The sequence below is a fragment of the Cynocephalus volans genome, chromosome 11, assembly GCF_027409185.1.
Source record: "Cynocephalus volans isolate mCynVol1 chromosome 11, mCynVol1.pri, whole genome shotgun sequence".
In the NCBI taxonomy this organism is placed as follows: domain Eukaryota; kingdom Metazoa; phylum Chordata; class Mammalia; order Dermoptera; family Cynocephalidae; genus Cynocephalus; species Cynocephalus volans.
In genome coordinates this window covers 84,617,185-84,630,056 of record NC_084470.1, presented here as the reverse complement: position 1 = coordinate 84,630,056, position 12,872 = coordinate 84,617,185, and positions in this window count along the sequence as shown.

The window sequence follows — 12,872 nt, the reverse complement described above, 5'->3', positions numbered from 1 at the left end:
CAGTTGACCTGACACCTTTCTGAACTGTAGAAGATACTTCCCTGTTTTCTAGCCTGGATTTCAGATTTTTGGGTGACTGGGGATATCTTTTGTTTTTCAGTTCTTCCCCCTAATTTCTGTGCTGAAGGAATCTTCTTGCCCCTCTTCTGTCCTGTTTCCAGCCTTTGGTGGATCACTCAGTGTACCAAGTAAAAGACCCAGAGAGTCCTGAAGGAAGTGTTCTCAGCTTTTATATCCTGACCTCAGTCTGTAGATGGTGGCTGCAATATAAAAATGAAGACCTAGAATGCCATAGAGGGCTATAACCCCTCTACTGCCCTGCGCTCAGCTTTTGGTAGCCTCCTTTGCACTTGTTAAGGTTCAATTTGTGATGGTGAAATTTCCCTTACTACCCTCTCCTTGGTAATGATGCTGTCTCTCTGTTCCTCTCCCTTGACTCTAGTTCTTGGAAAACTACCCTCAAGTATTTGACTAAGGTTGATGAGAGTTGACAGGGAGGTGGAAACTCTGTCAATGGTAAGGCCTCCTCAAGCATCTCATCCTTCATGCCAGCCACATATAACTATAGAAACTGTTAAAAGGCTGACTGATCAGGCTGGCTGTTTGGCTCAGTTGGTTAGAATGCAGCCTTGTGACACCAAAGTCACAGGTTTGATCCCTGTACTGGCCAGCCACCAAAAAAATAAATGAATAAAGAAACTACAAGATTGGCTGATTTTTAATTTACCCTCTTCTACTCACCTTCAGACTATGATGAATGTTTCATTTTTCAACACTCTGGCAGAAATGAAAAATAAAAACATATGTTTGTTTCATCTTTTCTTGGTAGTTTTGTCACTTTCTGGATTTGAGGTTATTTAGGTGTCTGTGTGTTCTTACCTGTTAGATTTTTCTTAAGCTGTAGTATTGTAGCTTATATGGCTTGTTGTCATTGTTATGGTGGATGTTGGTCACCTATAATATTCTGCTTTCTAGTGAGAAGGAGAAACAGCGTAATATAAATTTGTCCTGACATTACATTTTTTGCTTACTTTAATTCTTTCTTATCTCACCTCTCTTTTTGCTTTTTTTGCTCTTTACTTTATAATCCCAGACTCTTTTTAACTAATTACCTCCTCCTTCTATTCCAAAAAGGCCATGTTTTTTGGAACTTATAAAGATGCAACAGGATTTTATAAAAATTTTTGCACAAAAATACTAATTATCATTTGTCAAGCTTTTACTGTGTCAGGCTCTATGTAATAAGGCACTTTACTTATTCAAATCCTATTATTTATAAGTTATTCATTGTTATTCTTGCTTTTCAAATTTGTGAACTGAGAAATAGAAACATTAAATTACATGCTTTAGTTCATATCATTGTTAGTATATAATGTAATTAGGATCTAACAGAAATTTTTCTAATTTTGAATCTTGGGTCTTTAAACACAATACTATATTGTCTATTGGATTTTTTTTTTTTTACTTTAGGGTCCTAATTCAGAGGTCTCTTTCAATATCTGAATCTCTAGGATGCCCTTTCATTTTTTTTTCTGTTTTTACCAATTTACCATTGTTGTTCTTATTGCTGTTTGTTCATTGTGTAGTGCAGAAAAACCCATCCAAGCTAAGTTTTATTAAATGAATATTTAATATTTTGCCAGAGAGAGTTCATTTGCCTCATTCTCCCAAATTCTATTGGAACCCCCTTCTCAGAGACTGCTGTCCATAGTTTCTGGTCCAGTTCTGTTCTCATGGTTCCATATTGCTGTGTTTTGAATGTGCACTCCAAAGTTCATGTGTTGGAAACTTAATCCCCAGTGCAACAGTGTTGACAGGTGGGACCTTTAAGACATGATGAGGTTGGGAGGACTCTGCTCTCATGAATGGATAAATGCTGTTATTGTGGGAGTGGGTTCCTTACTAAAGGACAAGTTTGACTCCCTTCCCTTTCTCTCTTGCCCATGTGATACCTTCCATCATGTTATGATGCAGCAGGAAGGACTTTAAAAGATGTAGCCCCTTGATCTTGGACTTTCTAGACTCCAGAATTTCGTTTCTAAATTACCCAGTCTCAGGTGTTCTGTTACAGCTGCACAAATGTGCTGAGACACATATCTTCTGCCTTACAGATGGCTCGTTGCTCTGTACAGATGGATTACCAGACTGCACTAATATCACGGGTCTTCTGTCTCCATACATGCTTTACTTGTGGGAATTATATCTTGCCAGATGCATTAAGCCATAGCTATTTGGTTTTATCACAACATTTTTTTCTTTTTAGCTATGATAATCTCTAGCCACATACAGAAAGAAAGCTTTTGGCTATCCTCAGAAACAAGTACCCATTTACAAGAGTAAAATGTCCAGGTATTTTAGTAGACACAGACATACTGTTTTTTAATCTTTGTTAGTTGGTGGGAGTGGTGAGGCAGTGGATTAACTTTCTAGTATTAGCAGCTCAGATGAGGCAACACTGTAATTTTGAATTAAGTTCCAAAAATTCTAAAGAAATGGAAAATTTCCCGTATTACCTAATAATTATGTTTTTTTTGTGTGGATTTGAGTTTTTATCTTTTCAAGTATTACTATAAGAATTTTAGTAAAATGTACAGAGACTGAATACATAATTGCATGCTAGATGCTATTTTAAATCAGAAGTTCCGAATTAACAATTAAGGACCATTTATGAACTTAGTCTGAAAACTCATTGAAAATCACTGAATGAGAGATTTTAGTGATTCACTTTAGCAATGAACCTTCTATTTGAATAATAACATATCTTCAGAATATATATTATTTATAATATATTACAATAATGTTATAGTATTACATTAAGAAACAAACTTCTAAAAATTCATAGCTTATATCTAGAAATGAATATTTAAAAAAAAACTATTCTCGTTTTTATTTAGTTATACTTAGCATCATTCCAGAAAAAAATAAAGCAATTTTGAAAATATTTACAGATTGAGTGGAATTTAAAAAACAGTAACTGGTGAGTAATTTTGGCAAAGTACAAATGAGCATAAACCTAGGAATAAGGTCACAATAAGAAATTCACTTTATAATATCCTACACATATTATTGATAAGCTATGAATGTAATCTGTTGTGACAGTCAGAGTATCCTTACAACAAATATAAATCATGTTCTCAGGAGAAAATTAGCTTTTCTTGCTACTAGAGACAATGAAAATTCTCCCACGAGACTTCATAGTGCAGACCCTGTGTGATGTAGTGAACATCATCACATATTATCTCTCATTGCAAGCAAATGTCATAATATCAAACCTCATTCAGTAAAAGCAGGTGTATGAGAAACACAAACAACACAGTTTGAATTTGCTTCTTCGTAAGGATATGGTCTAACATAAGGATAACATTTAGAATGAAAAGTAGACGCCAGACAGCTGATCAATGAGGTTCTCTCATTTCTCATATCTAAGCTTCAGCGAGTTGTGAGATTAAGATTATATTTTCTGGCAAAATTCTGGAGTGCACCTATTTTATATAAACAAATAAGGGCTTATTCTTAAATTTTGACCCCCAGTTATAAAAGTGGAGAGGGCTAAACAGAGGGCTTCCATAATGGAAGCAAAGTGTCCTAACAGTGTGCCTTGGGGCATGGCTGAGATTCTTCTTTGTTTCTGAAAATAATCCTGGGTAATTTGGACACACAAAGATTTTCTTTGTGGGTTTTTTTTTTTTTGGAATTATTAATAAAGTGACAAGCAGAGTGACTTAGGGAGAAAAGCAGCCAACAGCATCCTCCTAAACTGTACCAGGAAATAAAAACCTCATAATGTTTAAAAACCTTTTTAGAGCTACCTGGAAAGATGTAAACGTTTTTCCTAGTTTTTAAATTTAAATACTACATTTACTAAAGCGATTCTTTATTTGTATTCTGGCTATACCTAGCTCCTGTGTGATTTATAGAGCCCTTAATCTTTAGAAACAGACCCATACATGATATGTGCATTATTAATGTCTTTCTACCTCTTCCAAAAATTTATATTGATTATGCTGTATGTTGTGGAGAATCATTGATCACTTAACTTATCAATTCTTTATGCAGAGTGATGAAGTCTAGTCCATAAATCTATGGCAGTAAATTTGTTAGTCCAATTTTTTTTTCACAGGATCTTTCCAGCATTCAGGTTAATGAAGAACTTTATTGTGCCCATTTCCAAACACAATCCCATTTACTGACAGCCAGGCATTGATTGGGTGTGTGTCCCTTTAAATCTTCGGATTGCCTGGAATTGAACGATTTAGGCATCAGCAGAGTGCACTTTAATTAGCCCTGAGGAAATCACAGTGGGGATGAAACAAGTTGGCTTGTTATGTTTCTGTTTGTACTAAAGGCAAATAAAAACATGTAATTGGATTTTTTAAAAGCATTGTCAGTCCTCTGAGTATGCCCTGTTTACAGTTATGATAGCCTTATCTAATACGAGTGTCACACCTTCTGAAAAGGGGCCCTTTTTCAGAGTCTGAAAGGTGTTGTACCAGGAAGACTCTATTTAAACTGTGTCCAATTTAGGCCTCCACTTTATGCACTTGAAAGGAGGACCTGCCATATTTTTCAAGGATTTTTGTATGTCCACTGCCCAGTGCTGGTTCACCAATGTGTTTCCCACTCAGAGGTGCAATAAAAGAGAAGGGAAAATCAATGATGGATAAAAGTTACAGGGTTCTATTTGGGAGAGTAAGCAATTTAGATGCTTCTCTATGCTTCATACAAGTCACAAGGGTCTAAAAGAGAAATCTCTCTTCTCTTGGGCACAATAGCTGATATTCTTTTCTTTCACAGAATGCCAGTCTCAACTGGAGAAATTAAAGAGAATACACACACACACACACACACACACACACACACACACACACACACACACACACACACACACACACACACACACACACACACACACACACACGGGTTTTCAAAAAGTTCATGGAAACGCATATTATGAAAAAATTATGTATTGATTGCCAAAAACTTTTTTGCACCGAAATGAACTGTTACTAGCTTGTTACAACATGTCTGAACAGGATTGAGATAAGTCATTAGTTTGAAAAGAGCCCCCATCAGATAACATGAATTCTGCTAAAATTGAGGGGAGAAGAAATATCAAATATATGGTAAAACTTGGGTGGAAGAATGGTGAAATCACTGATTCTTTATGAAAAGTTTATGGGGACAATGCCCCAAAGAAATCAGTAGTTTACAAATGGATAAATTGTTTTAAGAATGGATGAGACTGTGTAGAAGAGGAGGCCTGCAGCAACAGACCGCATCAATTTTTTGAGGGTAAACTTAATCTTGTTCTACCCTAATTGAAGAGGACTGATAACTAACAGCAGAAACAAAAGACAACACCATAGACATCATAATTGGTTCAGTTTATGCAATTCTGACTTAAAAATTTAAAAAGAAATTTTTGTTAAGGTGCAGTTGACAAATAAAAATTGTGTACATTTACTGTATACAATGTTTTGATATATGTATACATATATCAAACTGTGAAATGATTCAATCAAGCTAATTAACATATCCATCACCTCGCATACTTATCTTTTTAACATTAACTTGTACATATTTGTGGGGTATAGTGTGTTGTTTCAATACGTGCATATACTGCACAAGTGATTTGCTTAGATTAGATAGCATAGTTTTGTGGTTAACTGAAAAATTAAAGATGAGCAAACATTCCACTCCATGGGTGCCAAACTGTTGCATCCAGATTGGCTGCAGACAAGAGCAGAGATTTCAATGGAAATTTTAAACAAATGGGATAAAGATCCTGAGGCATTTCTTTGAAGAACTGTATCAGGAGATAAAACATGGCTTTACCAGAACAGTCCTGAAGAAAAGGACAATAAAAGCCATGGCCACCAAGAGGAGAAAGTGGTCAGTCAAAGCAAAAGCCGTCCATTCAACAGCAAAGGTCACAACAACAGTTTTTTGGAATGGTCAAGGAATTTTGCTTGCTGACTTTCTGGAGGGCCAAAGAATGATGACATCTGCTTATTATAAACGTGTTTTGAGAAAGTTAGCCAAAGCTTTAGTCACTGCTGGAACAAGCTAAGACTTTTGAGACCATTGGGATGGAATGGTTGTATTTTGTATGTGAGAAGGAGATGAGTTTTATATGTTGTCCTTCCCAAACTCATGTTGATCCCCAACTTGGCAGTGTTGGGAGTGGTTTGGGTTATGGGGGCAGATCCCTCATGAATAGATTAATACCCTCTGGGGTCGGGGTGGTGAGAGAGTTCTTGTTTTATTATTTCCCACAAGAGCTGGTTGTTTAAAGGACACTGGCACCTCCCTCTCTCTCTTGCTTCCTCTCACCACGTGATTTTGCACCCACTGGCTGCCTGCTGTTTTCTGCCATGAGTAGAAGCAGCCTGAGGCCTGTGCCAGATGCAGCTGTCCCAGACTCATAAGTGAAATAAATTGCATTTTCTTATACATTACCCAGTTCCAGGTATTTTGTTATAAGCAACAGAAACAGACTAAGACACCTGTCATCAATTGACACATGACTGTGTGATTTTATATATATATATATATATATATATATATATATATATATATATATATATATATATATATGTGTGTGTGTGTGTGTGTGTGTGTGTGTATGTATATACTCCTGTGTGTGTTGTGTGTATAAAATCAAATAGTGAAAAATGTTTTAAACACAGATAAAAAATAATTCAAATTAGTAAAGTGTCAGTATTCTGCTCCCTTTTTCTATGTTACAAACATAAAACATAGGTATACTCTCTAAATTTTTTGGAACAAAACATTTAGGGATATTATTTCTGTGAAATGATTTCTTTTGAATTTGCTCTCATGAGTCAAAAAAAAAAAGAGGGGCCTTTCTTCTAAAGAAATTGTTTGAATTGAATGATGGAGGGGGAATCTTTGAAGAATTAATTTTTTATACAAAAACAAGACATAAAAGGACAAGAAAGCTATAGACCTATATCCCTTAAGAATAAACATGCAAAAATCCTTGACACAATATTAGAAAATAAAATCGAGCAACACATAAAAATATATTATATGATGGCCAAGTGGGGTTTACTCCAGGACTGCAAAGAAGGTTTAACATTTGATAATCAATCAGTGCAATTTACTGTATTTATGGAATAGAGGACAAAACTGTATGATCATCTCAACAGGCACAGACAGGGTAAAGAATTTTGACAAAATTCAGTATTCATTCATGATAGAAGCTTTCAGTAAACTAGAGATAAAAGAAAACTTCCATAACCTGACAAAGGCTAATATCATACTTCAATGACGAAAGATCTGATTTTTTCCTTCTAAGACTGGGAAGGAGACAAGGGTGTTTGTTCTCACTACTCTTACTACATGAAAATGAGCAAGGGGAAAATACCGGGGGTGGGAGAGGTGAGAAATGGGGGGTTATATGCAAACAATTGTAAAGGAAGAAGTAAAACTTTCTCTATTCGTAGATAGCATGATTCAGTGTAAAAAAAGGAATTCATACAAAAAACTGCTACAACTAATAAGCGAGTTTAGAAAAGTTTCAGGCTACATGATTGCTAAGTAACAATTATATTTTTATATATTAGCAACACAAATTTAGAAAACTAAATTTAAAAAGCAATGCCATTTAAAAATTAAAAAAAAATTTTTTTTAATTAAAAAAATTTTTTTCTCAATATACATTGTAGTTGATTTTCATGCCCCTTTACCCATTCTTCTCCACCGCCTCCCCACCCTCCCCACATTATATCTGTTCACTTGACTTAAATAGTTCAAGGAATTTTTTGTTGTTATTCTGTCTTTTTCCCCCCAACCCTTGATTTGTTTGTGTGTTTATTTATTTATTTCTTGCTCCCACAACTAAGTGAGAACATGTGCTATTTCTCTTTCTGTGCCTGATTTGTTTCACTTAATTTAATTTTCTCTAAGTCCATCCATGTTTTTGTGAATGGTAGTATTTCATTCTTTTCTATAGCAGAGTAGTATTCCAATGTGTAGATATACCACAGTTTCATTATCCACTCATCTGATGATGGACATTTGGACTGGTTCCAACTTGTGGCTATCGTAAATAGAGCTGCAACAAACATTGGAGCACAGGTATCCCTTCGAGCATGATGATTTCCCTTCCTCAGGGTATATTCCCAACAGTGGGATGGCTAGGTCATATGGTAGATCTATCTGTAATTGTTTCAGGAACCTCCATACCATTTTCCATAAAGGCTGTACCATTTTGACGCCCTACCAGCAGTGTTTGAGAGTTCCTTTTTCTCTGTATCCCCAGCACTTATCATTCTCAGTCTTTTGGATGTTAGCTGGATGTTAACTGGAGTGAAATGGTATGTTAAAGTGGTCTTGATTTGCGTTTCCCAGATGCTGAGTGAGGTTGAGCATTTTTTCACGTGTCTGTTGGCCATTCATGTATCTTCCTTTGAGAAATGCCTATTCAGCTCCTTTGCCAAAACTCCTTAAAGAAAACAGGGGAAACCCTCCAGGAAGTAGGAGTGGGTACAGACTTCATGAATAGGACCCAAAAAGCACAGGCAACTAAAGGAAAAATAAACAAATGGGATTATATCAAACTAAAAAGCTTCTGCATAGCAAATGAAACAATTAACAGAGTAAAAAGAAAACCAACAGAGTGGGAGAAAATATTTGCAAAATATACATCTGACAAAGGATTAATATCCAGAATATATAAGGAACTCAAACAACTCTACAGCAAAAAAACCAAATAACCCAATTAAAAAATGAGCAAGGCCATTTTTAATAGCACCAAAATATAAAAAGCTCAGGGACAAGTTTAATAAAATATATAAGATTTATTCACTGAAAAGTACAAAATGTTGTTGTGGGAAATGAAAGGAAATCTAAAAGTAAATGGTGATATAAACCATGATCACTGATTGGAAAATTCGTTATTGTTACTATATCAGTTCTCTCTAAATGGATCTATTCTTTCAATACAACCCCAATCAATATTCTAGCAAGCCTTATTTTTGGGGGAGAAATTGAGAAAATAATTCTAAAATTTGTTGAGGAATGCAAAGGTCTATAATAGCCTAATTATTTTCGGAAAAAAAAGTTGGAGGACTTACACTACTTGATTCTTTGTTCTTGATTCTTGATTTCTGTTACTTTATAGTAATCAAGATGTAAGAGTAGACATGTAGACTGAGGAAGCAGAATATAGTGTGCCAAACTAGCAAGCACATATATGTGCAATTGATATTCGAACAGTAATCATTGTAATTCAATGGGGGAAGGGTATACTTCTTAACTAGTGGTTCTGAGATAACTGAGTATTTACATGTAAAAAGGGAACTTTAACATTTACCTCAGGCAAACTACAACTTCTTGAAGAAATCATGTGTCCATTTTTGTGACTTTGGATTAGGCAGAGTTTTCTTAAGTAGGACACAAACCAGAAAAAAGTTGATAAATTGTGCATCCTCAAAATTAACAACTGCTGTTCATTAAAAAGACACCATAAAGGAAAGGAAATATAAGGCAAAACATATATAGATGTGTGTGTGTGTGTGTGTGTGTGTGTGTGTGTGTGTGTGTGTGTGTGTCTCAAAGGTCTTGTATCCATAAGACATAAACAGCCTTCATAACACATAAAAAGAAGATACCCTCCCTACCACAATGGGCAAAAGATCTGAACAAGTACTTCACGAAAGAAGATATACATATGGCCAATAAGCACATGAAGCAATGTTCCATATCATTAATCATATAAGAAATCATAGCAAAACCACAATGAGATGTTACCACATACTCATCAGAATAACTAAAATTAAAAAGCATATAGTAGCAAGTACTGGTGAGACTCTACAGTAACTGGAATACTCATATGTTGCTGCTGGGAATGTACAATAGTAAAATCTCCTTAAAAAGCACTGCCAATTTTATAAAAAGATAAATATATACTGCTTGCCATATAAACCAGCAAATACACTTCCTGATGTTTCCTGAAGAGAAAAGAAAACACATGTGTACACAAAGGATGTACATAGGAATACTCATAGATGCTTAGGCATAATACCTCAAAACTGGAAATAACCCATCAATTCATACACAAGTGCATGGGTAAACAATTGTGGAATGTACATAGAATCAAATGTTATTCAGCAATAAAAAAGGAAGGAAATACTGCTATATGCAACAAAATAGATGAATCTCAAAAGCATAATGAACAAAAAATTTAAACTCAAATGAATACAAGCCTGGTTGATATTCTGTTTACCAAAGTGACAAGGAATGTATTGCTAATGAGCACCAGTATCACTGAGAATCTTTGGTAGGTGTCCTCTCTAGGCATGGCTGACCACAGGAGACACTGTTACTGAACTGATTGATGTCGTCACTATGAGGCTGATAGAAACCCAAAGTAGTAGTTGTCAAGTGGAAGGAGGATGGGTGCAGTTATTTTAATGAGTGACAAGGTCAGACAGGGTCAGAGTGACTGCCAGGAGGCCCGACCTGTAAGGAGCTGCTGAGATGGTTAATAGAATATGCTGTCCCTAGGGTGTTACATAGTCTATGCAACCAAAAGAAATTAAAGATGCATAATCAAATGCTCAGGTTAACTATCCTAATAAGGATTTCCAATCTTGAGTCAGTTCTCAGACTGACCCCATTGATTAAAGGTACCTAGGAATAGGGACTGTTTAACACCAAGGAAGTATACACTAATGATTCTTCCTAGTCCTTTGCCAGATAACCCTAAAAATTTTACTGGAAGAGAAATACATACACTAGAGAAAAATGGACATCCAGGCATTTTGTTTGACAAAAAAATCCAACTTGACATTGATATTCAGGGCTGAATGTGTCATCACGGCCTCCATGTTTGAGTAGTGGTATATGGCAATCCTGCAATAAATTGAGTCCCGACTCAGATGCAGCTCGTATTTGGGTCTGCGGACCCATTCAGTTATGTTCTCTCAGTCTCCAAAATAATTGAAAGGGACAGTATTTGGAAGAAACTTCATATAGGTTCTTTGGCTTATGGAGTCTATGAGAATAGGAGCTATATTATACATATAATTATATTATATTAATAAAGTTCATTCACCCTCAAGATTGTAAATTAAACTAAATATCACATTCCAGGGGAATGGCAGAGGTTAGTGCCATTCTTAAGCACTTAAATGAGTGAGGAATGGTGGCCCTCATGACATCCCAATTTAATTCAGATGTCTGGCCTTCACATAACCAGTTGTATACTGGAAGATGACAGAGGACAACTGCAAATGTAAACAAATAGTACCCCTAGTAGCAAATGCTCTTCCATATGTGGTATCTTTGCTAGAGCAGATTAATACAGACTTAGGTACATGATATGTGGCCAATAATTTGGCAAAGGTGTTCTTTTCCATCTCTATCAAAAAGACAAGTAATAAGCAATTTGCATTTACATGAGACAGAAAGTATATTTTAAGTTATTTCACCTGGGCTGGGTTAATTCTCTTGCCCCGTGTCCTAATATAGTCTATAGGGACTTGTTCCACAGAACAGCGCATTGCTGCACTATATCAGTGACAGCCTACCAAGCTGACCAGCAAGAAAGAAGTGAAAAATATGTTTTAAGTCTTAGTAAGATAAATGTTCTTCAGGTAGGAGATAAAACCTAAAAGATTAAGGGGTCAAAGGTTACATCCAAGATAGGAGATGGGCAGGGTCAGAGAGTACAAGAAAATTGTTTGAGTAGATTTCCAAGCATACTATGTCATTTTTCACTATTGTACTGAGGCCTCTCCCTTAGCACACACCCACACCCTCATGAGGAGTCACTATGACAGGCTGATGGAAGGGAAACAAGGTCTAATTTGGTTCATGGATAAGTTAGCTCAGTATATGAGTGCAGCCAAAAATAAACTGCTGCTACTCTCTGGTCCCACTTGGCAGAAACCTTGACAGATAGCAGAAGAGAAATATTCCCAGCAGACTGAACTTTGGGCTGGTCACCAATTTTATTCTGTTCATCCATGTTTATGTGGAAAGAGAAATGGTCTAAAGTAAAAATATACATGGATTCATGGACAGTGGCAAGTGGCTTATCTGTTTAGTCTAGAACTTGGAAGGAGAAAGATTGAAAAAAGGAGGACAAGGAGATTAGAGGAAAAAGGACTGTGAAAGGAGTGAGCACAAAATATGAAATCTTTGTGCCCTTTTTAACAACCCTCCAGGACAACCCTCCATGTAAGAGACAGTAAACAATCAACTAGACAGAAGATGCAGGCAGATGATCTTGGCAGCCTGTGCCATAGACCACCTCAGTGCTTGCAGAATGGGTTCCTGAAGGGGTGATTGTGCTAGCAGAGTGGGAGGTTCTCTCTGGATCTGACATCATGAGTTTTCTCAAAGTAAAGCTGTTCTAGCCTCTAGTGGAGCTCAGTGTCCAACCTTCCACCAACAGAGACCAATTATGAGCACCCCTGGTACGATATCATCTCTGAAGGAGACACATCATTTGGTGGCAAGTTAATCACATTAAATCCCTCTATCCTGGAAGGGGCAGCAATTAATTCTGATTGTGACTGACAAATTTTGAGAGTATGGATTTGCTTTTGCTGCACTGTGGTCCCACTGGGCAGAGGCCTTGACAGCAGTAAGAGAAATATGCTGAGAGGACTATCTGAGGACTTACAGAGTCTCCCAAACTAATTTTATGAAGCAAACATCACCCTCATACCAAGACCAGGTAAAGATACAACTAAAAAAGAAAACTACAGGCCGAGATCCTTGATGAACATATATGCAAAAATCCTCAATAAAATACTAGCTAACAGAATACAGCAACACATACGTAAAATTATACACCATGATCAACAGGCATGCAATGTTGGTTCAACATATGCAAA